This window comes from Dendrobates tinctorius, unplaced genomic scaffold, assembly GCF_039654945.1.
Source record: "Dendrobates tinctorius isolate UK_male_01 unplaced genomic scaffold, ASM3965494v1 ptg000432c, whole genome shotgun sequence".
Lineage (NCBI taxonomy): Eukaryota > Metazoa > Chordata > Amphibia > Anura > Dendrobatidae > Dendrobates > Dendrobates tinctorius.
The window spans coordinates 1,675,751-1,699,360 of record NW_027362095.1 but is presented as its reverse complement, the minus strand read 5'-3'; the positions used below and the strand labels follow the sequence as shown (position 1 = coordinate 1,699,360).

General features: G+C 44.4%; 15 non-coding genes across 15 annotated transcripts; all 15 read right to left on the bottom strand.

The window, feature by feature from the left end:
• Positions 1-2,247: 2,247 nt before the first annotated feature.
• Positions 2,248-2,320, bottom strand: TRNAV-UAC (transfer RNA valine (anticodon UAC)). Its single transcript has one exon. It is a non-coding gene; the product is annotated as a tRNA-Val (tRNA).
• A 97-nt stretch (positions 2,321-2,417) lies between these two features.
• Positions 2,418-2,490, bottom strand: TRNAV-CAC (transfer RNA valine (anticodon CAC)). Its single transcript has one exon. It is a non-coding gene; the product is annotated as a tRNA-Val (tRNA).
• Positions 2,491-2,576: 86 nt separating this feature from the next.
• TRNAV-AAC (transfer RNA valine (anticodon AAC)) lies at positions 2,577-2,649 on the bottom strand. Its single transcript has one exon. It is a non-coding gene; the product is annotated as a tRNA-Val (tRNA).
• A 5,938-nt stretch (positions 2,650-8,587) lies between these two features.
• TRNAV-CAC (transfer RNA valine (anticodon CAC)) lies at positions 8,588-8,660 on the bottom strand. The gene has a single exon. It is a non-coding gene; the product is annotated as a tRNA-Val (tRNA).
• A 2,096-nt stretch (positions 8,661-10,756) lies between these two features.
• TRNAV-UAC (transfer RNA valine (anticodon UAC)) lies at positions 10,757-10,829 on the bottom strand. The gene has a single exon. It is a non-coding gene; the product is annotated as a tRNA-Val (tRNA).
• A 99-nt stretch (positions 10,830-10,928) lies between these two features.
• Positions 10,929-11,001, bottom strand: TRNAV-CAC (transfer RNA valine (anticodon CAC)). The gene has a single exon. It is a non-coding gene; the product is annotated as a tRNA-Val (tRNA).
• A 937-nt stretch (positions 11,002-11,938) lies between these two features.
• TRNAV-UAC (transfer RNA valine (anticodon UAC)) lies at positions 11,939-12,011 on the bottom strand. The gene has a single exon. It is a non-coding gene; the product is annotated as a tRNA-Val (tRNA).
• A 97-nt stretch (positions 12,012-12,108) lies between these two features.
• Positions 12,109-12,181, bottom strand: TRNAV-CAC (transfer RNA valine (anticodon CAC)). The gene has a single exon. It is a non-coding gene; the product is annotated as a tRNA-Val (tRNA).
• Positions 12,182-12,267: 86 nt separating this feature from the next.
• TRNAV-CAC (transfer RNA valine (anticodon CAC)) lies at positions 12,268-12,340 on the bottom strand. Its single transcript has one exon. It is a non-coding gene; the product is annotated as a tRNA-Val (tRNA).
• Positions 12,341-12,426: 86 nt separating this feature from the next.
• On the bottom strand, positions 12,427-12,499 carry TRNAV-AAC (transfer RNA valine (anticodon AAC)). The gene has a single exon. It is a non-coding gene; the product is annotated as a tRNA-Val (tRNA).
• A 2,107-nt stretch (positions 12,500-14,606) lies between these two features.
• On the bottom strand, positions 14,607-14,679 carry TRNAV-CAC (transfer RNA valine (anticodon CAC)). Its single transcript has one exon. It is a non-coding gene; the product is annotated as a tRNA-Val (tRNA).
• A 927-nt stretch (positions 14,680-15,606) lies between these two features.
• TRNAA-UGC (transfer RNA alanine (anticodon UGC)) lies at positions 15,607-15,679 on the bottom strand. The gene has a single exon. It is a non-coding gene; the product is annotated as a tRNA-Ala (tRNA).
• Positions 15,680-15,776: 97 nt separating this feature from the next.
• TRNAV-CAC (transfer RNA valine (anticodon CAC)) lies at positions 15,777-15,849 on the bottom strand. Its single transcript has one exon. It is a non-coding gene; the product is annotated as a tRNA-Val (tRNA).
• A 5,549-nt stretch (positions 15,850-21,398) lies between these two features.
• Positions 21,399-21,471, bottom strand: TRNAV-CAC (transfer RNA valine (anticodon CAC)). The gene has a single exon. It is a non-coding gene; the product is annotated as a tRNA-Val (tRNA).
• An 86-nt stretch (positions 21,472-21,557) lies between these two features.
• On the bottom strand, positions 21,558-21,630 carry TRNAV-AAC (transfer RNA valine (anticodon AAC)). Its single transcript has one exon. It is a non-coding gene; the product is annotated as a tRNA-Val (tRNA).
• Positions 21,631-23,610: the final 1,980 nt, after the last annotated feature.

The following is a 23,610-nucleotide window of genomic DNA, read 5'->3' as shown; positions in this document are numbered from 1 at the left end:
AATACCTATTGTGGGATGGGTAGGATACCCTTGGTGGCAGGGTAATCTTTCAGGAAGTAATACATACCTTCAATATCTGGCATATAAAGGGGGGGCTTGGGTACCCAGGAATAGAACTCGATTAACCTACCTGGGGCAAATTCCAATGTATGGCCTACAAGTTAGTTTTAATTTAACTTCCCACTCTACTGATGCCTTCAAACCAATACTGCTAGAAAGAAGGTTGCATAACACGTCCTGGGAGTATTCCAATTTATTTCCCCAGGGCAATAATGAAACTTGTTTTAATATTTCAGGTAATATACCTTGCAACGAGTCATCTGGATGTGAGAAAGGAATTCCCACCTGTGGAAATCCCGATGTAGGCTATTGTAGCCCTTTAGGACAACTTCCAAATTGGTGTATGCTTCAGAATGTATCTGCGTTCATAGATTTGGTTCATAGACTGGTATTACAACATTCAGCCCTATGGGACCTACCTAGTGACATGTACTGGATATGTGGAGACAATGCATATAAATGGTTACCAGTAGGGGTTTTAGGTTGACATCTCATTTCTGGCATGAAGGAGCGTACTCTTGTGATGACAGACGTGGCCTTAGTAACTGGGGGATGGAGAGGGTAAAAGAAGATACCTGTCTCCCTCGGGCAACCCGTCGGCCTGGGATAGTACCTGGTGAATAGGGCACTATCAGCTGTCATTGCAGGATCCAGTGTTCCAGATTGTGAAGAATAAAGATGTCAAAGGGGGGAATGATAGGAACTGAAGTAGTTAAATTGAGTTCTGTCTATGTTGCATTTTCTTGTTTAAAACTTATCTTTTCTGTTCCCTTGTGAACCAAGGTCAAATACTCCTGCTTTTTAGCCTACATGACTTTCTTTGTAGAAAACAAGTTGTGAAATCATTTTTTATACTGCGCATGTCTGTAAATGTTTAAATTCTTTGCTATAAAAGATGGAAGCCTAACTGATAAGCCAGAGGCGTCTTGGCAGGCATCCAGAGTGGTATTATACAGCTTGTGTCTGTGTTATCCTTCTCGACGGAGCAATCAATTAGAGACATATGGTGCCTTACACCCAAGAACATCGGTCCTTCAGAAGAAAGAGATATCTGAGGGATCCCGACAATGGCAAACAGGACAATCACTACACTACAGTAACCAGACAAGAGCGTTTACTGTGGCCATGGCAAGCATTAAAGATCAAGCACTCATTGTCAAAAGCGCTAGTTTGCAAGAGAAACGCTGTGTTTCTGCCCATTTTCGAACTGGGGACCTGTCACGTGTGAGGCGAACGTGATAACCGCTACACTACAGAAACCAAAGGCAAGCGCTTACTGTGGTGACAACAAGCAATCGAGATCAAGAACTGAAAGTCAAAAGCTTGGAAACCAAAGGGTAACAGCGTGTTTCTGCCCAGTTTCGAACAGGGGACCTTTCACGTGTTAGGCGAACGTGATAACCACTACACTACATAAACCTCCTGCAGAAGGTTACTGTGGTCATGATGAACCATCGAGAACAAAGACTCAACGTCAAAAGCTTTAATAACAACGCATAATGTCATGCTTCTATCCAGTTTCGAACTGTGGACCTTTCGCGTGTGAGGTGAACGTGACAACCACTACACTTCAGAAACTCCATGCAAAGATAAAGATGTTTAAACATGCTGAAATGAACTTGAAAAAGAAAAAAACAGCCAGCCAAAGTCAAGAGGTCTTCCTCTATGTCTGAAGACAGGACAAAGTGCATTTTGCAACACAGGAACCTTTCATTTGTCAGGCTATTGGAGAAAAAGAACAAACAGGGAAACAAAACCATGCTCCACAAAACATTCTCATGCCTTTGTCCAAAAGCCAAAAAGAAAAAGCACCTAGATGCCTGCTTTCGCACCTTGATCCTATCAGGTGTTACTTGAATTAGGAACACTTAGACACTGTCAAAAACACACATGCTTGCCAAAAGCAAAAACGGGTAGAAATAATCACATTGGTAAAAGTAATGCTCATTAAACCAGCAATAGAATATGCTAACTAAGGCTAATTAAGTCAACAATATACGTTTGTGATCAAAATAAAGAAAAGCCACATGTTTCTGCCCGGGATCAAAACAGGGAACTTTCAGGAGGATGGCAAACAGGACAATCACTACACTACAGTAACCAGACAAGAGCGTTTACTGTGGTCATGGCAAGCATCAAAGATCAAGCACTCATTGTCAAAAGCACTAGTTTGCAAGAGGAACGCTGTGTTTCTGCCCAGTTTCGAACTGAGGACCTTTCGCGTGTAAAGCGAACGTGATAAAAACTACACTACAGAAACCAACCGATTCAAACAAACAAAAAATGCTGTGGTCATGGCAAGCAATAAAGAACAAGCACTGAAAGTCAAAAAGATCGTTTTCCAAGAGAAAAAGCTGTGTTTCTGCCCAGTTTCGAACTGGGGACCTTTCGCGTGTGAGGCGAACGTGATAACCGCTACACTACAGAAACCAGATGCAAGTGCTTACTGTGGTGACAACAAGCAATCGAGATCAAGAACTGAAAGTCAAAAGCTTGGATACCAAAGGGTAACAGCGTGTTTCTGCCCAGTATCGAACTGGGTACCTTTCGCGTGTTAGGCGAACGTGATAACCACTACACTACAGAAACCGGATGCGGAAGGTTACTGTGGTCATGACGAGCCATCGAGAACAAAGACTCAACGTCAAAAGCTTTAATATCAACGCCTAATGTCATGCTTCTGTAGGGAAGGTGACCTGACGGATGGACGGACTAGTCAGAGTGAAGAAAGATAGGTTTGCACAGTGTAGGTAGGAGTCAGTGATTACAGTGGGGAAACAACTAGGAAAGTGTAGTGGACGTGCAGTACCTTGGGATGACCATTAGATGGCAGGGTGGAGTGTGAGCAAAGGACTTTACAGCAGCTTAGGGCTTTAGAAACCGTTGGTCATGGGGGGCGTGGTGACAGTTAGAGTGACAGTTTCAAGGAACCGGGGGAGTTATAAATACTGAGGGAGGGTTCCAGAAAGATCCAGTCCCCAGGGGGAGCCCAGGTGACAGGAGGACTACGCCAGTCTGTGTGCCCTGAGGAGAATCCAGACCAGGGGGACTGAGGAGAGAGGACGTCAGGGGGGTGGTCCTGACAGGAAAGGACCGCAGTTGAGACGAGGTACTGGGTGTAAGACACCGTATGTGACACGACGACTGAGCAGTAGAAGCGCTGTTGGTTAATGGGCCTAAGGTGGCCACAGTGACGGAACTGTCAGGAGCGTCGACAGTAAAGGAGGGGACGGTGTGTGCAGACACGTCTCCAGTGTACGGTGTGAGAAGCGGCTCTGGAAACGGAGGGCCGCGAGGTGTGCCGTCAGTCGGACGGCAAGTGAAGAAATAAACTTGGACCTGTTGCACCCAGAATCTGCCTCCATCGTGTCTCTGTTGTCATCTCTGCGCGGTATAAAAGTAGGACCACCCCCCCAGCTCGGCACCCCACCACCGACACTACATTTGGCGTAGTCAGCAGGATCGCCGCCGCTAATACCTCATCTTCTGCAGCAGACCTGCCTCAAAGAATGGAAAAGGACTTGGACTACTCTGTTTGGATTACAATTACCTGTGGATTACAAATGACCTACCTGTGGAATACAAATGGGAAGCGCTGTGGCGGATCTGTGTGGCCAGCAGAGGATCCGGGGAGGTACCAGGTACTGTGCAGTATGGCGGTGTTGCTTCAGCGCAGAGGAGAGGTCCGGGTGTTTGCAGTCGTGTTGAATGGACTGGGACCCCCTCCAACGTACCCCAAAAGGAAGCAGTATGTGCCTGGAAATCGACGCTTCCATATATTGGACCCTGACAGGATGGTGGAGAGGCCTGCCGACACCTCACCTCACAGAGGGAGTGGCACAGAAGAAAAACTTGGCTGCGGCTGTCTGATGCCATTCGAGTGCTGCCCAACGGACGGTATGAGACTCTGCAGGTGTCGGGGCATCGGCCGCCTAGAGTGGCAGTGGCGGCAGGGGATGGAGCTGTGCCAGAAGTCGCCCTCAGAGCCACGGGAGAGCAGCGGGATGCTGAGCTGGGGAGCGGAGCCTGAGCGGAGTCAGCGAAAACGGCCGCCACCAATACCAGCAGAGGACTTCTCAGCGGAGCCCCCGAGTTTAGGGGAAAAACCCGCGGGACAGTGGAGCAAGGGACGGAGGCTGCGGGTGAAGCCACGTATTGATGTGATGGAGGCCGCAGCGCCGGGGAAGGTGAGAGTACCCCCGGCACCACTAGTGCCTCCGCCAGCGGCCCTCATCATTCCGCCGCAGCACGCTGCCCCCTGCGCACCGGAAGGCCTGGGTACATCGGGCCCAGTGGTGTATGCAGAGTTGTGCGAGGCCCCTGCTCAAGTCCCTGAGGTACCCCGCCTGGAGCCGCCAGTGCGGAAGTCATCCAAAGAAGACGCTGCTGCGTTCCCCCTGCTGATAGCAGCTGCGTCGTTGGAACCGGCCGTTACTCCGGCTCCATTGGAAGTAGTGGATGCGGCCTGTCCTGAGGCCGCGGTTATGCCGCTGCTGAAGTCGACTGCGGCCGACTTAGTGGGCCTTGTGATTCCAGCCTCCAAGGACCCGGTTGTCCCCATTTGCCACCTGGCCCCAGCGGCTGTTGAGCTGCAGGAATCATCGGCCGCCTCTGATCCACGTCCTTCCTCGGTTAAGTCCCGCCCACCGGACTCCAGGGCTCATGCCGGACCCTCTGTTTGGGTCGCAGGAGTTATAGAGAAGAAGAGGGCCAGGGGGCAGGAAGTCTGGAACCTGCTCCATGAGAGGGGAGAGGCTGGCATGGCGGCTGCACGACCCCCGGGACGGCTCGTTTATACTATCTTGCAGAAAGGGACACTTCTTGCATCCTGGGAGCTCCACGGTTGTGGGGTTCCATACTACTGACCACCGAAAGGAGGATTGAACTGTCAGGAGTTCGTTGCACCGTTGTGCAGGTCAAAAAGACAGTTCGCGGTCAGCTTTTAAAAAAAAAAAGAAATGTTTATCTGTGATTTTTATGTCTGTTTTTCTATGTTCCTCTTACAGGATAGATTGTGTTTACTTTTTAGACTGACAGAGCGCGGGATACTTAGAAGAGAGGGAGTGTCCATGTCCAAGGAAGGGAGGAGGAAAGGAGACTTGCAATGTTATGTTATATTTTGGTTTTAAAAGCAAGAAAAAAAAAAATTATAAAAATGGGTACCTGTGCTATTATAAAGTTGTTTAATGTATAATATGCCAAAGTAAATGCAACAGGTCCGGGTAAGGGAAGGTCTGCGGGACCAAAGGAAAGTGTGAGATCCGGTAGGGATCTAAGAGTTGAGGAGGTCTGGGAGACCGGGACGCCGACCATGACATGTAATTGAAAGAAGGAAAATGAGTTGGAAGACGTGAGAAAGACAGCCATCCTAGGTCAGGTCCCCAACACCACGGACACCCCTGAAGAAGGAAAGGCGGGCGCCGGCAATGATCTGGTAGGTGAGTGGCCTCGATCATGGCGTACCGGATAGTGAAAGGTAACAGTAGGGGAGAGTAGGGGAAAGATACACGCCGTAGAGAGAATACGGGTGTACCTTGCCCAATTTGAAAGACATTGTCATGTGGCGTGCGCGCTGGTGAGTAGCAGTAGGCTGCTCAGAGCATAGTGCTCCCAGTATGGTTCGGCCCCCGCAGATAGTGGGTTTGGCTCAACTTCTGGTCCGACAACAGAATGTAGGTGTAGATTCAGAACGACGAAGGCAGGGATGACGATTGTCGAGGACGACAATGGACAAAGGAAGGGGGAGTGTAGGGAAGGTGACCTGACGGATGGACGGACTAGTCAGAGTGAAGAAAGATAGGTTTGCACAGTGTAGGTAGGAGTCAGTGATTACAGTGGGGAAACAACTAGGAAAGTGTAGTGGACGTGCAGTACCTTGGGATGACCATTAGATGGCAGGGTGGAGTGTGAGCAAAGGACTTTACAGCAGCTTAGGGCTTTAGAAACCGTTGGTCATGGGGGGCGTGGTGACAGTTAGAGTGACAGTTTCAAGGAACCGGGGGAGTTATAAATACTGAGGGAGGGTTCCAGAAAGATCCAGTCCCCAGGGGGAGCCCAGGTGACAGGAGGACTACGCCAGTCTGTGTGCCCTGAGGAGAATCCAGACCAGGGGGACTGAGGAGAGAGGATGTCAGGGGGGTGGTCCTGACAGGAAAGGACCGCAGTTGAGACGAGGTACTGGGTGTAAGACACCGTATGTGACAGGACGACTGAGCAGTAGAAGCGCTGTTGGTTAATGGGCCAAAGGTGGCCACAGTGACGGAACTGTCAGGAGCGTCGACAGTAAAGGAGGGGACGGTGTGTGCAGACACGTCTCCAGTGTACGGTGTGAGAAGCGGCTCTGGAAACGGAGGGCCGCGAGGTGTGCCGTCAGTCGGACGGCAAGTGAAGAAATAAACTTGGACCTGTTGCACCCAGAATCTGCCTCCATCGTGTCTCTGTTGTCATCTCTGCGCGGTATAAAAGTAGGACCACCCCACCAGCTCGGCACCCCACCACTGACACTACACTTCTATCCAGTTTCGAACTGGGGACCGTTCGCGTGTGAGGTGAACGTGACAACCACTACACTTCAGAAACTCCATGCAAAGATAAAGATGTTTAAACATGCTGAAATGAACTTGAAAAAGAAAAAAACAGCCAGCCAAAGTCAAGAGGTCTTCCTCTATGTCTGAAGACAGGACAAAGTGCATTTTGCAACACAGGAACCTTTCATTTGTCAGGCTATTGGAGAAAAAGAACAAACAGGGAAACAAAACCATGCTCCACAAAACATTCTCATGCCTTTGTCCAAAAGCCAAAAAGAAAAAGCACCTAGATGCCTGCTTTCGCACCTTGATCCTATCAGGAGTTACTTGAATTAGGAACACTTAGACACTGTCAAAAACACACATGCTTGCCAAAAGCAAAAACGGGTAGAAATAATCACATTGGTAAAAGTAATGCTCATTAAACCAGCAATAGAATATGCTAACTAAGGCTAATTAAGTCAACAATATACGTTTGTGATCAAAATAAAGAAAAGCCACATGTTTCTGCCCGGGATCAAAACAGGGAACTTTCAGGAGGATGGCAAACAGGACAATCACTACACTACAGTAACCAGACAAGAGCATTTACTGTGGTCATGGCAAGCATTAAAGATCAAGCACTAATTGTCAAAAGCGCTAGTTTGCAAGAGGAACGCTGTGTTTCTGCCCAGTTTCTAACTGAGGACCTTTCGCGTGTAAAGCGACCGCGTTAACCGCTACACTACAGAAACCAACCGATTCAAACAAACAAAAAATGCTGTGGTCATGGCAAGCAATAAAGAACAAGCACTGAAAGTCAAAAAGATCGTTTTCCAAAGAGAAAAAGCAGTGTTTCTGCCCAGTTTCAAACTGGGGACCTTTCGCGTGTGAGGCAAACTTATAACAGCTACACTACAGAAACCGGATGCAAGCGCTTACTGTGGTGACAACAAGCAATTGAGATCAAGAACTGAAAGTCAAAAGCTTGGATACCAAAGGGTAACAGCGTGTTTCTGCCCAATTTCGAACTGGGGACCTTTCGCGTGTTAAGCGAACGTGATAACCACTACACTACAGAAACCAGCTGCGGAAGGTTACTGTGGTCATGACGAGCCATCAAGAACAAAGACTCAACGTCAAAAGCTTTAATATCAACGCCTAACATCATGCTTCTATCCAGTTTACAACTGGGGACCGTTCGCGTGTGAGGTGAACGTGACAACCACTACACTTCAGAAACTCCATGCAAAGCTAAAGATGTTTAAACATGCTGAAATGAACTTGAAAAAGAAAAAAACAGCCAGCCAAAGTCAAGAGGTCTTCCTCTATGTCTGAAGACAGGACAAAGTGCATTTTGCAACACAGGAACCTTTCATTTGTCAGGCTATTGGAAAAAAGAACAAACAGGGAAACAAAACCATGCTCCACAAAACATTCACATGCCTTTGTCCAAAAGCCAAAAAGAAAAAGCACCTAGATGCCTGCTTTCGCACCTTGATCCTATCAGGTGTTACTTGAATTAGGAACACTTAGACACTGTCAAAAACACACATGCTTGCCAAAAGCAAAAACGGGTAGAAATAATCACATTGGTAAAAGTAATGCTCATTAAACCAGCAATAGAATATGCTAACTAAGGCTAATTAAGCCAACAATATACGTTTGTGATCAAAATAAAGAAAAGCCACATGTTTCTGCCCGGGATCAAAACAGGGAACTTTCAGGAGGATGGCAAACAGGACAATCACTACACTACAGTAACCAGACAAGAGCATTTACTGTGGTCATGGCAAGCATTAAAGATCAAGCACTCATTTTCAAAAGCGCTAGTTTGCAAGAGGAACGCTGTGTTTCTGCCCAGTTTCGAACTGAGGACTTTTCGCGTGTAAAGCTAACGTGATAACCGCTACACTACAGAAACCAACCGATTCAAACAAACAAAAAATGCTGTGGTCATGGCAAGCAATAAAGAACAAGCACTGAAAGTCAAAAAGATCGTTTTCCAAGAGGAAAAGCTGTGTTTCTGCCCAGTTTCGAACTGGGGACCTTTCGCGTGTGAGGCGAACGTGATAACCGCTACACTACAGAAACCAGACGCAAGCGCTTACTGTGGTCACAACAAGCAATCAAGATCAAGAACTGAAAGTCAAAAGCTTGGATACCAAAGGGTAACAGCGTGTTTCTGCCCAGTTTCGAACTGGGGACCTTTTGCGCGTTAGGCGAACATGATAACCACTACACTACAGAAACCGGATGCGGAAGGTTACTGTGGTCATGACGAGCCATCGAGAACAAAGACTCAACGTCAAAAGCTTTAATATCAACGCCTAATGTCATGCTTCTATCCAGTTTCGAACTGGGGACCGTTCGCGTGTGAGGTGAACGTGACAACCACTACACTTCAGAAACTCCATGCAAAGGTAAAGATGTTTAAACATGCTGAAATGAACTTGAAAAAGAAAAAAACAGCCAGCCAAAGTCAAGAGGTCTTCCTCTATGTCTGAAGACAGGACAAAGTGCATTTTGCAACACAGGAACCTTTCATTTGTCAGGCTATTGGAGAAAAAGAACAAACAGGGAAACAAAACCATGCTCCACAAAACATTCTCATGCCTTTGTCCAAAAGCCAAAAAGAAAAAGCACCTAGATGCCTGCTTTCGCACCTTGATCCTATCAGGTGTTACTTGAATTAGGAACACTTAGACACTGTCAAAAACACACATGCTTGCCAAAAGCAAAAACGGGTAGAAATAATCACATTGGTAAAAGTAATGCTCATTAAACCAGCAATAGAATATGATAACTAAGGCTAATTAAGCCAACAATATACGTTTGTGATCAAAATAAAGAAAAGCCACATGTTTCTGCCTGGGATCAAAACAGGGAACTTTCAGGAGGATGGCAAACAGGACAATCACCACACTACAGTAACCAGACAAGAGCGTTTACTGTGGTCATGGCAAGCATTAAAGATCAAGCACTCATTGTCAAAAGCACTAGTTTGCAAGAGGAACGCTGTGTTTCTACCCAGTTTCGAACTGAGGACTTTTCGCGTGTAAAGCGACCGCGATAACCGCTACACTACAGAAACCAGATGCAAGTGCTTACTGTGGTGACAACAAGCAATCAAGATCAAGAACTGAAAGCCAAAAGCTTGGATACCAAAGGGTAACAGCGTGTTTCTGCCCAGTTTCGAACTGGGGACCTTTCGCGTGTGAGGCGAACTTGATTACCACTACACTACAACAACCGGATGCAAATATTAACTGTGGTGACAACAAGCAATCGAGATCAAGAACTGAAAGTAAAAAGCTTGGATACCAAAGGGTAACAGCGTGTTTCTGCCCAGTTTCAAACCGGGGACCGTTTTCGAACTGGGGACGGTTAGGCGAACGTGATAACCACTACACTAAAGAAACCGCCTGCGGAAGGTTACTGTGGTCATGACGAGCCATCGAGAACAAAGACTCAACGTCAAAAGCTTTAATATCAACGCCTAATGTCATGCTTCTACCCAGTTTCGAACTGGGGACCGTTCGCGTGTGAGGTGAACGTGACAACCACTACACTTCAGAAACTCCATGCAAAGCTAAAGATGTTTAAACATGCTGAAATGAACTTGAAAAAGAAAAAAACAGCCAGCCAAAGTCAAGAGGTCTTCCTCTATGTCTGAAGACAGGACAAAGTGCATTTTGCAACACAGGAACCTTTCATTTGTCAGGCTATTGGAGAAAAAGAACAAACAGGGAAACAAAACCATGCTCCACAAAACATTCTCATGCCTTTGTCCAAAAGCCAAAAGGAAAAAGCACCTAGATGCCTGCTTTCGCACCTTGATCCTATCAGGTGTTACTTGAATTAGGAACACTTAGACACTGTCAAAAACACACATGCTTGCCAAAAGCAAAAACGGGTAGAAATAATCACATTGGTAAAAGTAATGCTCATTAAACCAGCAATAGAATATGATAACTAAGGCTAATTAAGCCAACAATATACGTTTGTGATCAAAATAAAGAAAAGCCACATGTTTCTGCCCGGGATCAAAACAGGGAACTTTCAGGAGGATGGCAAACAGGACAATCACTACACTACAGTAACCAGACAAGAGCGTTTACTGTGGTCATGGCAAGCATTAAATATCAAGCACTCATTGTCAAAAGCGCTTGTTTGCAAGAGGAACGCTGTGTTTCTGCCCAGTTTCGAACTGAGGACCTTTCACGTGTAAAGCGAACGTGATAACCGCTACACTACAGAAACCAACCGATTCAAACAAACAAAAAATGCTGTGGTCATGGCATGCAATAAAGAACAAGCACTGAAAGTCCAAAAGATCGTTTTCCAAGAGAAAAAAAGCTGTGTTTCTGCCCAGTTTCGAACTGGGGACCTTTCGCATGTGAGGCGAACGTGATAACCACTACACTACAGAAACCAGATGCAAGAGTTTACTGTGGTGACAACAAGCAATCGAGATCAAGAACTGAAAGTCAAAAGCTTGGATACAAAAGAGTAAGAGCGTGTTTCTGCACAGTTTCGAACTGGGGACCGTTTTCGAACTGGGGACGGTTAGGCGAACGTGATAACCACTACACTAAAGAAACCGGCTGCAGAAGGTTACTGTGGTCATGACGAACCATCGAGAACAAAGACTCAACATCAAAAGCTTTAATATCAACGCCTAATGTCATGCTTCTATCCAGTTTCGAACTGGGGACCGTTCGCGTGTGAGGTGAACGTGACAACCACTACACTTCAGAAACTCCATGCAAAGCTAAACATGTTTAAACATGCTGAAATGAACTTGAAAAAGAAAAAAACAGCCAGCCAAAGTCAAGAGGTCTTCCTCTATGTCTGAAGACAGGACAAAGTGCATTTTGCAACACAGGAACCTTTCATTTGTCAGGCTATTGGAGAAAAAGAACAAACAGGGAAACAAAACCATGCTCCACAAAACATTCTCATGCCTTTGTCCAAAAGCCAAAAAGAAAAAGCACCTAGATGCCTGCTTTCGCACATTGATCCTATCAGGTGTTACTTGAATTAGGAACACTTAGACACTGTCAAAAACACACATGCTTGCCAAAAGCAAAAACGGGTAGAAATAATCACATTGGTAAAAGTAATGCTCATTAAACCAGCAATAGAATATGCTAACTAAGGCTAATTAAGCCAACAATATACGTTTGTGATCAAAATAAAGAAAAGCCACATGTTTCTGCCCGGGATCAAAACAGGGAACTTTCAGGAGGATGGCAAACGGGACAATCACTACACTACAGTAACCAGACAAAAGTGTTTACAGTGGTCATGGCAAGCATTAAAGATCAAGCACTCATTTTCAAAAGTGCTAGTTCGCCAGAGAAACGCTGTGTTTCTGCCCAGTTTCGAACTGAGGACCTTTCACGTGTAAAGCGAACGTGATAACCACTACACTACAGAAACCAACCGATTCAAACAAACAAAAAATGCTGTAGTCATGGCAAGCAATAAAGAACAAGCACTAAAAGTCAAAAAGATCATTTTCCAAGCGAAAAAGCTGTGTTTCTGCCCAGTTTCGAACTGGGGACCTTTCGCGTGTGAGGCGAACGTGATAACCGCTACACTACAGAAACCGGATGCAAGCGCTTACTGTGGTGACAACAAGCAATCGAGATCAAGAACTGAAAGTCAAAAGCTTGGATACCAAAGGGTAACAGCGTGTTTCTGCCCAGTTTCGAACTGGGGACCTTTCGCGTGTGAGGCGAACGTGATAACCGCTACACTACAGAAACCAGATGCAAGCGCTTACTGTGGTGACAACAAGCAATCGAGATCAAGAACTGAAAGTCAAAAGCTTGGATACCAAAGGGTAACAGCGTGTTTCTGCCCAGTTTCGAACTGGGGACCTTTCGCGTGTTAGGCGAACGTGATAACCACTACACTACAGAAACCGGCTGCAGGAGGTTACCGTGGTCATGACGAGACATCGAGAACAAAGACTCAACGTCAAAAGCTTTCATATTAACGCCTAATGTCATGCTTCTATCCAGTTTCGAACTGGGGACCGTTCGCATGTGAGGTGAACGTGACAACCACTACACTTCAGAAACTCCATGCAAAGCTAAAGATGTTTAAACATGCTGAAATGAACTTGAAAAAGAAAAAACAGCCAGCCAAAGTCAAGAGGTCTTCCTCTATGTCTGAAGACAGGACAAAGTGCATTTTGCAACACAGGAACCTTTCATTTGTCAGGCTATTGGAGAAAAAGAACAAACAGGGAAACAAAACCATGCTCCACAAAACATTCTCATGCCTTTGTCCAAAAGCCAAAAAGAAAAAGCACCTAGATGCCTGCTTTCGCACCTTGATCCTATCAGGTGTTACTTGAATTAGGAACACTTAGACACTGTCAAAAACACACATGCTTGCCAAAAGCAAAAACGGGTAGAAATAATCACATTGGTAAAAGTAATGCTCATTAAACCAGCAATAGAATATGCTAACTAAGGCTAATTAAGCCAACAATATACGTTTGTGATCAAAATAAAGAAAAGCCACATGTTTCTGCCCAGGAGCAAAACAGGGAACTTTCAGGAGGATGGCAAACAGGACAATCACTACACTACAGTAACCAGACAAGAGCATTTTCTGTGGTCATGGCAAGCATTAAAGATCAAGCACTCATTGTCAAAAGCACTAGTTTGCAAGAGGAACGCTGTGTTTCTGCCCAGTTTCAAACTGAGGACCTTTCGCGTGTAAAGCAAATGTGATAACCGCTACACTACAGAAACCAACCGATTCAAACAAACAAAAAATGCTGTGGTCATGGCAAGCAATAAAGAACAAGCACTGAAAGTCAAAAAGATCGTTTTCCAAGACAAAAAGCTGTGTTTCTGCTCAGTTTCGAACTGGGGACCTTTCGCGTATGAGTCAAACGTGATAACCGCTACACTACAGAAACCGGATGCAAGAGCTTACTGTGGTGACAACAAGCAATCGAGATCAAGAACTGAAAGTCAAAAGCTTGGATACCAAAGGGTAACAGCGTGGTTCTTCCCAGTTTCGAACTGGAGAGCTTTCGCGTGTTAGGCGAACATGATAACCACTACACTACAGAAACCGGCTGCGGAAGGTTACTGTGGTCATGACGAGCCATCGAGAACAAAGACTCAACGTCAAAAGCTTTAATATCAACGCCTAATGTCATGCTTCTATCCAGTTTCGAACTGGGGACCGTTCGCGTGTGAGGTGAACGTGACAACCACTACACTTCAGAAACTCCATGCAAAGATAAAGATGTTTAAACATGCTGAAATGAACTTGAAAAAGAAAAAAACAGCCAGCCAAAGTCAAGAGGTCTTCCTCTATGTCTGAAGACAGGACAAAGTGCATTTTGCAACACAGGAACCTTTTATTTGTCAGGCTTTTGGAGAAAAAGAACAAACAGGGAAACAAAACCATGCTCCACAAAACATTCTCATGCCTTTGTCCAAAAGCCAAAAAGAAAAAGCACCTAGATGCCTGCTTTCGCACCTTGATCCTATCAGGTGTTACTTGAATTAGGAACACTTAGACACTGTCAAAAACACACATGCTTGCCAAAAGCAAAAACGGGTAGAAATAATCACATTGGTAAAAGTAATGCTTATTAAACCAGCAATAGAATATGCTAACTAAGGCTAATTAAGCCAACAATATACGTTTGTGATCAAAATAAAGAAAAGCCACATGTTTCTGCCCGGGATCAAAACAGGGAACTTTCAGGAGGATGGCAAACAGGACAATCACTACACTACAGTAACCAGACAAGAGCGTTTACTGTGGTCATGGCAAGCATTAAAGATCAAGCACTCATTGTCAAAAGCGCTAGTTTGCAAGAGGAACGCTGTGTTTCTGCCCAGTTTCGAACTGAGGACCTGTCGCGTGTAAAGCGAACGTGATAAAAACTACACTACAGAAACCAACCGATTCAAACAAACAAAAAATGCTGTGGTCATGGCAAGCAATAAAGAACAAGCACTGAAAGTCAAAAAGATCGTTTTCCAAGAGAAAAAGCTGTGTTTCTGCCCAGTTTCGAACTGGGGACCTTTCGCGTGTGAGGCGAACGTGATTACCGCTACACTACAGAAACCGGATACAAGCGCTTACTGTGGTGACAACAAGCAATCGAGATCAAGAACTGAAAGTCAAAAGCTTGGATTCCAATGGGTAACAGCGTGTTTCTGCCCAGTTTCAAACTGGGGACCTTTCTCGTGTTAGGCGAACGTGATAACCACTACACTACAGAAACCGGCTGCGGAAGGTTACTGTAGTCATGACGAGCCATCGAGAACAAAGACTCAACGTCAAAAGCTTTAATATTAATGCCTAATGTCATGCTTATATCAAGTTTCGAACTGGGGACCGTTCGCGTGTGAGGTGAACGAGACAACCACTACACTTCAGAAACTCCATGCAAATCAATCGATGTTTAAACATGCTGAAATGAACGTGAAAAAGAAAAAAACAGCCAGCCAAAGTCAAGAGGTCTTCCTCTATGTCTGAAGACAGGACAAAGTGCATTTTGCAACACAGGAACCTTTCATTTGTCAGGCTATTGGAGAAAAAGAACAAACAGGGAAACAAAACCATGCTCCACAAAACATTCTCATGCCTTTGTCCAAAAGCCAAAAAGAAAAAGCACCTAGATGCCTGCTTTCGCACCTTGATCCTATCAGGTGTTACTTGAATTATGAACACTTAGACACTGTCAAAAACACACATGCTTGCCAAAAGCAAAAACGGGTTGAAATAATCACATTGGTAAAAGTAATGCTCATTAAACCAGCAATAGAATATGCTAACTAAGGCTAATTAAGCCAACAATATACGTTTGTGATCAAAATAAAGAAAAGCCACATGTTTCTGCCCGGGATCAAAAAAGGGAACTTTCAGGAGGATGGCAAACAGGACAATCACTACTCTACAGTAACCAGACAAGAGCGTTTACTGTGGTCATGGCAAGCATTAAAGATCAAGCACTCATTATCAATAGCGCTAGTTTGCAAGAGGAACGCTGTGTTTCTGCCCAGTTTCGAACTGAGGACCTTTCGCGTGCAAAGTGAACGTGATAACCACTACACTACAGAAACCAACAGATTCAAACAAACAAAAAATGCTGTGGTCATGGCAAGCAATAAATAACAAGCACTGAAAGTCAAAAAGATCGTTTTCCAAGAGAAAAAGCTGTGTTTCTGCCCAGTTTCGAACTGGGGACCTTTCGCGTGTGAGGCGAACGTGATTACCGCTACACTACAGAAACCGGATACAAGCTCTTACTGTGGTGACAACAAGCAATCGAGATCAAGAACTGAAAGTCAAAAGCTTGGATTCCAATGGGTAACAGCGTGTTTCTGCCCAGTTTCAAACGGGGGACCTTTCGCGTGTTAGGCGAACGTGATAACCACTACACTACAGAAACCGGCTGCGGAAGGTTACTGTAGTCATGACGAGCCATCGAGAACAAAGACTCAACGTCAAAAGGTTTAATATTAATGCCTAATGTCATGCTTATATCAAGTTTCGAACTGGGGACCGTTCGCGTGTGAGGTGAACGTGACAACCACTACACTTCAGAAACTCCATGCAAATCAAAAGATGTTTAAACATGCTGAAATGAACTTGAAAAAGAAAAAAACAGCCAGCCAAAGTCAAGAGGTCTTCCTCTATGTCTGAAGACAGGACAAAGTGCATTTTGCAACACAGGAACCTTTCATTTGTCAGGCTATTGGAGAAAAAGAACAAACAGGGAAACAAAACCATGCTCCACAAAACATTCTCATGCCTTTGTCCAAAAGCCAAAAAGAAAAAGCACCTAGATGCCTGCTTTCGCACCTTGATCCTATCAGGTGTTACTTGAATTAGGAACACTTAGACACTGTCAAAAACACACATGCTTGCCAAAAGCAAAAACGGGTAGAAATAATCACATTGGTAAAAGTAAAGCTCATTAAACCAGCAATAGAATATGCTAACTAAGGCTAATTAACCCCTTCACCCCCAAGGGTGGTTTGCACGTTCATGACCGGGCCAATTTTTACAATTCTGACCCCTGTACTGTAACTCTCGAACGCTTCAATGGATCCCGGTGATTCTGACATTGTTTTCTCGTGACATATTGTACTTCATGTTAGTGGTAAAACTTCATTCAAATAACTTGCGTTTATTTGTGAGAAAAACGGAAATTTGGCGAAAATTTTGAAAATTTCGCAATTTTCCAACTTTGAATTTTTATGCCCTTAAATCACAGAGATACGGCACACAAAAAACTTGATAACTAACATTTCCCACATGATTACTTTACATCAGCACAATTTTGGAACCAAAATTTTTTTTTGTTAGGAAGTTATAAGGGTTAAAAGTTGACCAGCGATTTCTCATTTTTACAACACCATTTTATTTTTAGGACCACATCACATTTGAAGCCACTTTGAGGGGTCTATATGATAGAAAATACCCAAAAGTGAAACCATTCTAAAAACTGCACCCCTTAAGGTGCTCAAAACCACATTCAAGAAGTTTATTAACCCTTTAGGCGCGTCACATGAAATTTTTTGAATATTTAAAAAAAAATGAACATCTAACTTTTTTTCATAAAAAAAATACTTCAGGTTCAATTTTTTTTATTTTACCAAGGGTAACAGGAGAAATTGAACTGCAAAAGTTATTGTGCAATTTGTCCTGAGTATGCTGATACCTGATATGTGGGGGGGAACGACTGTTTCGGCGCATGGCAGAGCTCAGAATGGAAGGAGCGCAGTTTGACTTTTTCAATGCAAAATTGGCTGGAATTCAGATTGGACGCCATGTCACGTTTGGAGAGTCCCTGATGTACCTAAACAGTGGAAACCCCCTACAAGTGACCCCATTTTGGAAACTAGACCCCCCAAGGTACTTATCTAGATATGTGGTGAGAACTTTGAACCCACAAGGGCTTTACAGAAGCTTATAACGTACAGCGGTACAATTAAAAAATCATATTTTTTCCACAAAAATGATCTTTTCACCCCAATTTTTATTTTCCCAAGGGTAACAGGACCCTAAAAGTTATTGTGCAATTTGTCCTGAGTACGCTGATACCCCACATGTGGGGGTAAACCACTATTTGGGCGCATGGCAGAGCTCGGATGGGAAGCAGCGCCATTTGACGTTTTTGGCTGGAATTGAGATTGGACACCATGTCGCGTTTGGAAAACCCCTGATGTACCAAAACAGTGGAAACCCCCCACAAATGACACCATTTTGGAAAATAGACCCCCTAAGGAACTTATCTAGATGTGTGGTGAGAACTTTGAACCCCCATGGGCTTCACAGAAGTTTATAACATAAAGCCATACAATTAAAAAATCATATTTTTTTCCACAAAAATGATCTTTTCACCCTCAATTCTTATTTTCCCAAGGGTAACAGGACCCTAAAAGTTATTGTGCAATTTATCCTGAGTATGCTGATACCCCACATGTGGGGGAAAACCACTATTTGGGCGCATGGCAGAGCTCGGAAGGGAAGCAGCGCCACTTGACGTTTTTGGCTGGAATTGAGATCGGACACCATGTCGCGTTTGGAAAACCCCTGATGTACCAAAACAGTGGAAACCCCCCACAAATGACACCATTTTGGAAACTAGACCCCCTAAGGAACTTATCTAGATGTGTGGTGAGCACTTTGACCCCCCCAGTGCTTCACAGAAGTTTACAACGCCCGGGCGTGAAAATAAAAAATTTGTATTTTTTCCACAAACATGATTTTTTAGTCACCATTTTTTTATTTTCCCAAGGGTACCAGGAGAAATTGGACCCCAAAAGTTGTTGTCCAATTTGTCCTGAGTATGCTGATACCCCATATGTGGGAGAAAACTACTGTATGGGCACACGTCGGGGCTCGGAAGGGAAGTAGTGACGTTTTGGAATGCAGACTTTGATGGAATGGTCTGCGGGTGTCATGTTGCCTTTGGAGAGCCCCTAATGTACCTAAACAGTGGAAACCCCCCACAAATGACACCATTTTGTAAACTAGACCCCCCAAGGAACTTATCTAGATGTGTGGTGAGCACTTTGACCCCCCCAGTGCTTCACAGAAGTTTACAACGCCCGGGCGTGAAAATAAAAAATTTGTATTTTTTCCACAAACATGATCTTTTAGTCACCATTTTTTTATTTTCCCAAGGGTACCAGGAGAAATTGGACCCCAAAAGTTGTTGTCCAATTTGTCCTGAGTACGCTGATTTCCCATATGTGGGAGAAAACTACTGTATGGACACACGTCGGGGCTCGGAAGGGAAGCAGTGATGTTTTGGAATGCAGACTTTGATGGAATGGTCTGCGGGTGTCATGTGCGTTTGGAGAGCCCCTGATGTACCTAAACTATTGAAACTCCCCACAAGTGACCCCATTTTGGACACTAGACCCCCACGGAACTTTTCTAGATGTGTGGTGAGCACTTTGAACCCCCAAGTGCTTCACAGACGTTTATAACGCTCGGACGTGAAAATAAAAAAATCATTTTTTTCCACAAAAATGATATTTTTGCCCCCAATTTTTTATTTTCCTAAGGGTAACAGGAGAAATTGGACCCCAAAAATTGTTTTGCAATTTGTCCTGAGTAGGCTGATACCCTACATGTGGGGGTAAAACACTGTTTGGGCGCATAGCAGAGCTTGGAAGGGAAGGAGCACCATTTGACTTTTTCAACTCAGAATTGGCTGGAATTGAGATTAGACGCCATGTTGCATTTGGAGAGCCCCTGATGTGCCCAAACAGTGGAAACCCCCAATTCTAACTCCAACCCGAACCCCAACACACCCCTAACCCTAGCCCTAACCCTAGCCCTAGCCCTAGCCCTAGCCCTAACCCTAGCCCTAACCCTAGCCCTAACCCTAACCCTAGCCCTAGCCCTAGCCCTAACCCTAACCCTACCCTAACCCTACCCCAACACACCCCTAGCCCTAACCCTAGCCCTAACCCTAATGGAAAAATGGAAATAAATACATTTTTTTATATTATTATTTTTCCCTAACTAAGGGGGTGATAACGGGGGGTTTGATTTACTATTTATGGCGGTTTTTATGTTTGGCGGCTGTCGCACGCTAAAAGACGCTTTTTATTGTAAAAATAGTTTTTGCATCACCACATATTGAGAGCTATAATTTTTCCGTATTTTGACCCACCGAGTCATGTGAGGTCTTATTTTTTGCGGGACGAGTTGACGTTTTTATTGGTACCATTATCGGGCACGTGAAATTTTTTGATCGCTTTTTATTCCGATTTTTGTGACGCAGAATAAACAAAAACCAGCGTTTCATGAATTTCTTTTGGGGGGGTGCGTTTACACCGTTCTGCGTGCGGTAAAATTTATAAAGCGGTTTTATTCTTCGGGTCAATACGGTTACAGCGATACCTCATTTAGGTCGTTTTTTTATGTTTTTGTCGGTTTTATGCAATGAAAACTATTTTATATAAAAAATAATTATTTTTGCATCGCTTTATTCTGCGAGTTATAACTTTTTTATTTTTTCACTGATGATGCTGTATTGCGGCTTGTTTTTTGCGGGACAAGATGACGTTTTCAGCGGTACCATGGATATTTATATGCGTCTTTTTGATCGCGCGTTATTGCACTTTTTGTTTGGCGGTATGATAATAAATCATTATTTTTTGCTTCGTTTTTTATTTTTGTTTTTTAAGGGGTTCGCTAAAGGGGTTAACTATTCAAACAGTTTTATAGGGCAGGTCGTTACGGATGCGGCGATACCTAATATGTGTACTTTTATTGTTTTTTTTTTTATTATTTTCAAAAAATGAATTTATTGGGGAATATTTTTTTTTTTTTTTTACTAATTTATTTGGCGATTTTTTTTAATTTATTTTTACACTTTTTTTTAATTTTTTTTTTACTTTATTACATAGTCCCAGGTGGGACATCACTGTCCTGTGACAGATCGCTGATCTGTCACATCACAGATCACTGTGACAGATCAGCAATCTGTCACAGGCAGTGCACAAGGCTTCCTCATGCCTGCGCTTTGCAGGCACTGAGGAAGCCAGCTTCCCCAGGCCCCCGAAGGCCCCCGTCGCCATCTTGGATTCGGGGGCCTGGAGGAAAGGAGCCCCCCGCAGCAGCGCTGCACATTGCGCTGCCGTGGGGGGCTCAGGGAAGCACGGAGGGAGCCCCCTCCCTGCCGATGCTTCCCTTTAACCCCCGGTACACCGCGATCATGTTTGATCGTGGTGTGCAAGGGGTTAACGTGTCGGGGGCGGTCCGTGACCGCCCCTGACACATTGTGCCGGGTGTCAGCTGTGATAATCAGCTGACACCCGGCCGCGATCAGCGGCGCTCACCACGTGGGCGCCGCTGATCGCGGTAGACGTACTATCCCGTCCCCGGTCATACGGGCCCGGGTACTGTGGACAGGATAGTACGTCTCATGTCAGGAAGGGGTTAAGCCAACAATATACGCTTGTGATCAAAATAAAGAAATGCCACGTGTTTCTGCCCGGGATCAAAGCAGGGAACTTTCAGGAGGATGGCAAACAGGACAATCACTACACTACAGTAACCAGACAAGAGCGTTTACTGTGGTCATGGCAAGCATTAAAGATCAAGCACTCATTGTCAAAAACACTAGTTTGCAAGAGGAACACTGTGTTTCTGCCCAGTTTCGAACTTAGGACCTTTCGCGTGTAAAGCAAACGTGATAACCGCTACACTACAGAAACCAACCGATTCAAGCAAACAAAAAATGCTGTGGTCATGGCAAGCAATAAAGAACAAGCACTGAAAGTCAAAAAGATCATTTTCCAAGAGAAAAAGCTTTGTTTCTGCCCAGTTTTGAACTGGGGACCTTTCGCTTGTGAGGCGAACGTGATAACCGCTACACTACAGAAACCGGATGCAAGTGCTTACTGTGGTGACAACAAGCAATCGAGATCAAGAACTGAAAGTCAAAAGCTTGGATACCAAAGGGTAACAGCGTGTTTCTGCCCAGTTTCGAACTGGGGACCTTTCGCGTGTTAGGCAAACGTGATAACCACTACACTACAGAAACCGGATGCGGAAGGTTACTGTGGTCATGACGAGCCATCGAGAACAAAGACTCAACGTCAAAAGCTTTAATATCAATGCCTAATGTCATGCTTCTATCCAGTTTCGAACTGAGGACCTTTTGCATGTTAGGCGAACGTGATAACCACTACACTACAGAAACCGGCTGCGAAAGGTTACTGTGGTCATGACGAGCCATCGAGAACAAAGACTCAACGTCAAAAGCTTTAATATCAACGCCTAATGTCATGCTTCTATCCAGTTTCGAACTGGGGACCGTTCGCATGTGAGGTGAACGTGACAACCACTACACTTCAGAAACTCCATGCAAAGCTAAATATGTTTAAACATGCTTAAATGAACTTGAAAAAGAAAAAAACAGCCAGCCAAAGTCAAGAGGTCTTCCTCTATGTCTGAAGACAGGACAAAGTGCATTTTGCAACACAGGAACCTTTCATTTGTCAGGCTATTGGAGAAAAAGAACAAACAGGGAAACAAAACCATGCTCCACAAAACATTATCATGCCTATGTCCAAAAGCCAAAAAGAAAAAGCACCTAGATGCCTGCTTTCGCACCTTGATCCTATCAGGTGTCACTTGAATTAGGAACACTTAGACACTGTCAAAAACACACATGCTTGCCAAAAGCAAAAACGGGTAGAAATAATCACATTGGTAAAAGTAATGCTCATTAAACCAGCAATAGAATATGCTAACTAAGGCTAATTAAGCCAACAATATACGTTTGTGATCAAAATAAAGAAAAGCCACATGTTTCTGCCCGGGATCAAAACAGGGAACTTTCAGTAGGATGGCAAGCAGAACAATCACTACACTACAGTAACCAGACAAGAGCGTTTACTGTGGTCATGGCAAGCATTAAAGATCAAGCACTCATTGTCAAAAGCGCTAGTTTGCAAGAGGAACGCTGTGTTTCTTCCCAGTTTCGAACTGAGGACCTTTCGCGTGTAAAGCGAACGTGATATCCTCTACACCACAGACACCAACCGATTCAAACAAACAAAAAATGCTGTGGTCATGGCAAGCAATAAAGAACAAGCACTGAAAGTCAAAAAGATCGTTTTCCAAGAGAAAAAGCTGTGTTTCTGCCCAGTTTCGAACTGGGGACCTTTCACGTGTGAGGAGAATGTGATAACCGCTACACTACAGAAACCAGATGCAAGAGCTTACTGTGGTGACAACAAGCAATTGAGATCAAGAACTGAAAGTCAAAAGCTTGGATACCAAAGGGTAACAGCGTGTTTCTTCCCAGTTTCGAACTGGGGACCCTTCGCGTGTTAGGCCAACGTGATAACCACTACACTACAGAAACCGGCTGCGGAAGGTTACTGTGGTCATGACGAGCCATTGAGAACAAAGACTCAACGTCAAAAGCTTTAATATCAACGCCTAATGTTGTCGGGGTCGTAAACGACAATGAATCCTCATTCACCAGTCATTCCAAATCATTGTGCGAGCGCAAAACATCTGGTACCGATTAAGAATGACTCAGACACGCAGCTGATTCAGTCTTAGCTAATGTCCTGCATCCACACCTGTCAGGGGCAGTACAACAACTGGCTTTATTTACAAATACACAATACTATATTGAGTGTTAGGGGAAGGCGTGCATTAGGCGGGGTTTTTGCAGTATACATCTAGTGTCCAGTCTCTCTCTGATTCGTCAAAACGTCTCCCGATGGTTACTCCTTCTTCACATTCCTGAGTTATCTTTTTTAGGAGAAATGAAACTTAACTTAACTCTTTAGACACTGAATTTAAGTGAAAGTGAACACTGGCAGCCATCTTTAATACAGTTACATTTGCATTAGCAAGCAATTAGGAAAAACTTATTGTTTCACAGTATAAAAATATAAAAGTTATATAAGAAAATATATTTTCACCTTGACAATCCCCCCTAAACAGTAAGTTTTTCCCTTAATGAAAGATCCTTCGAGACTGTCCATGTGATGGGAAAAGGGGA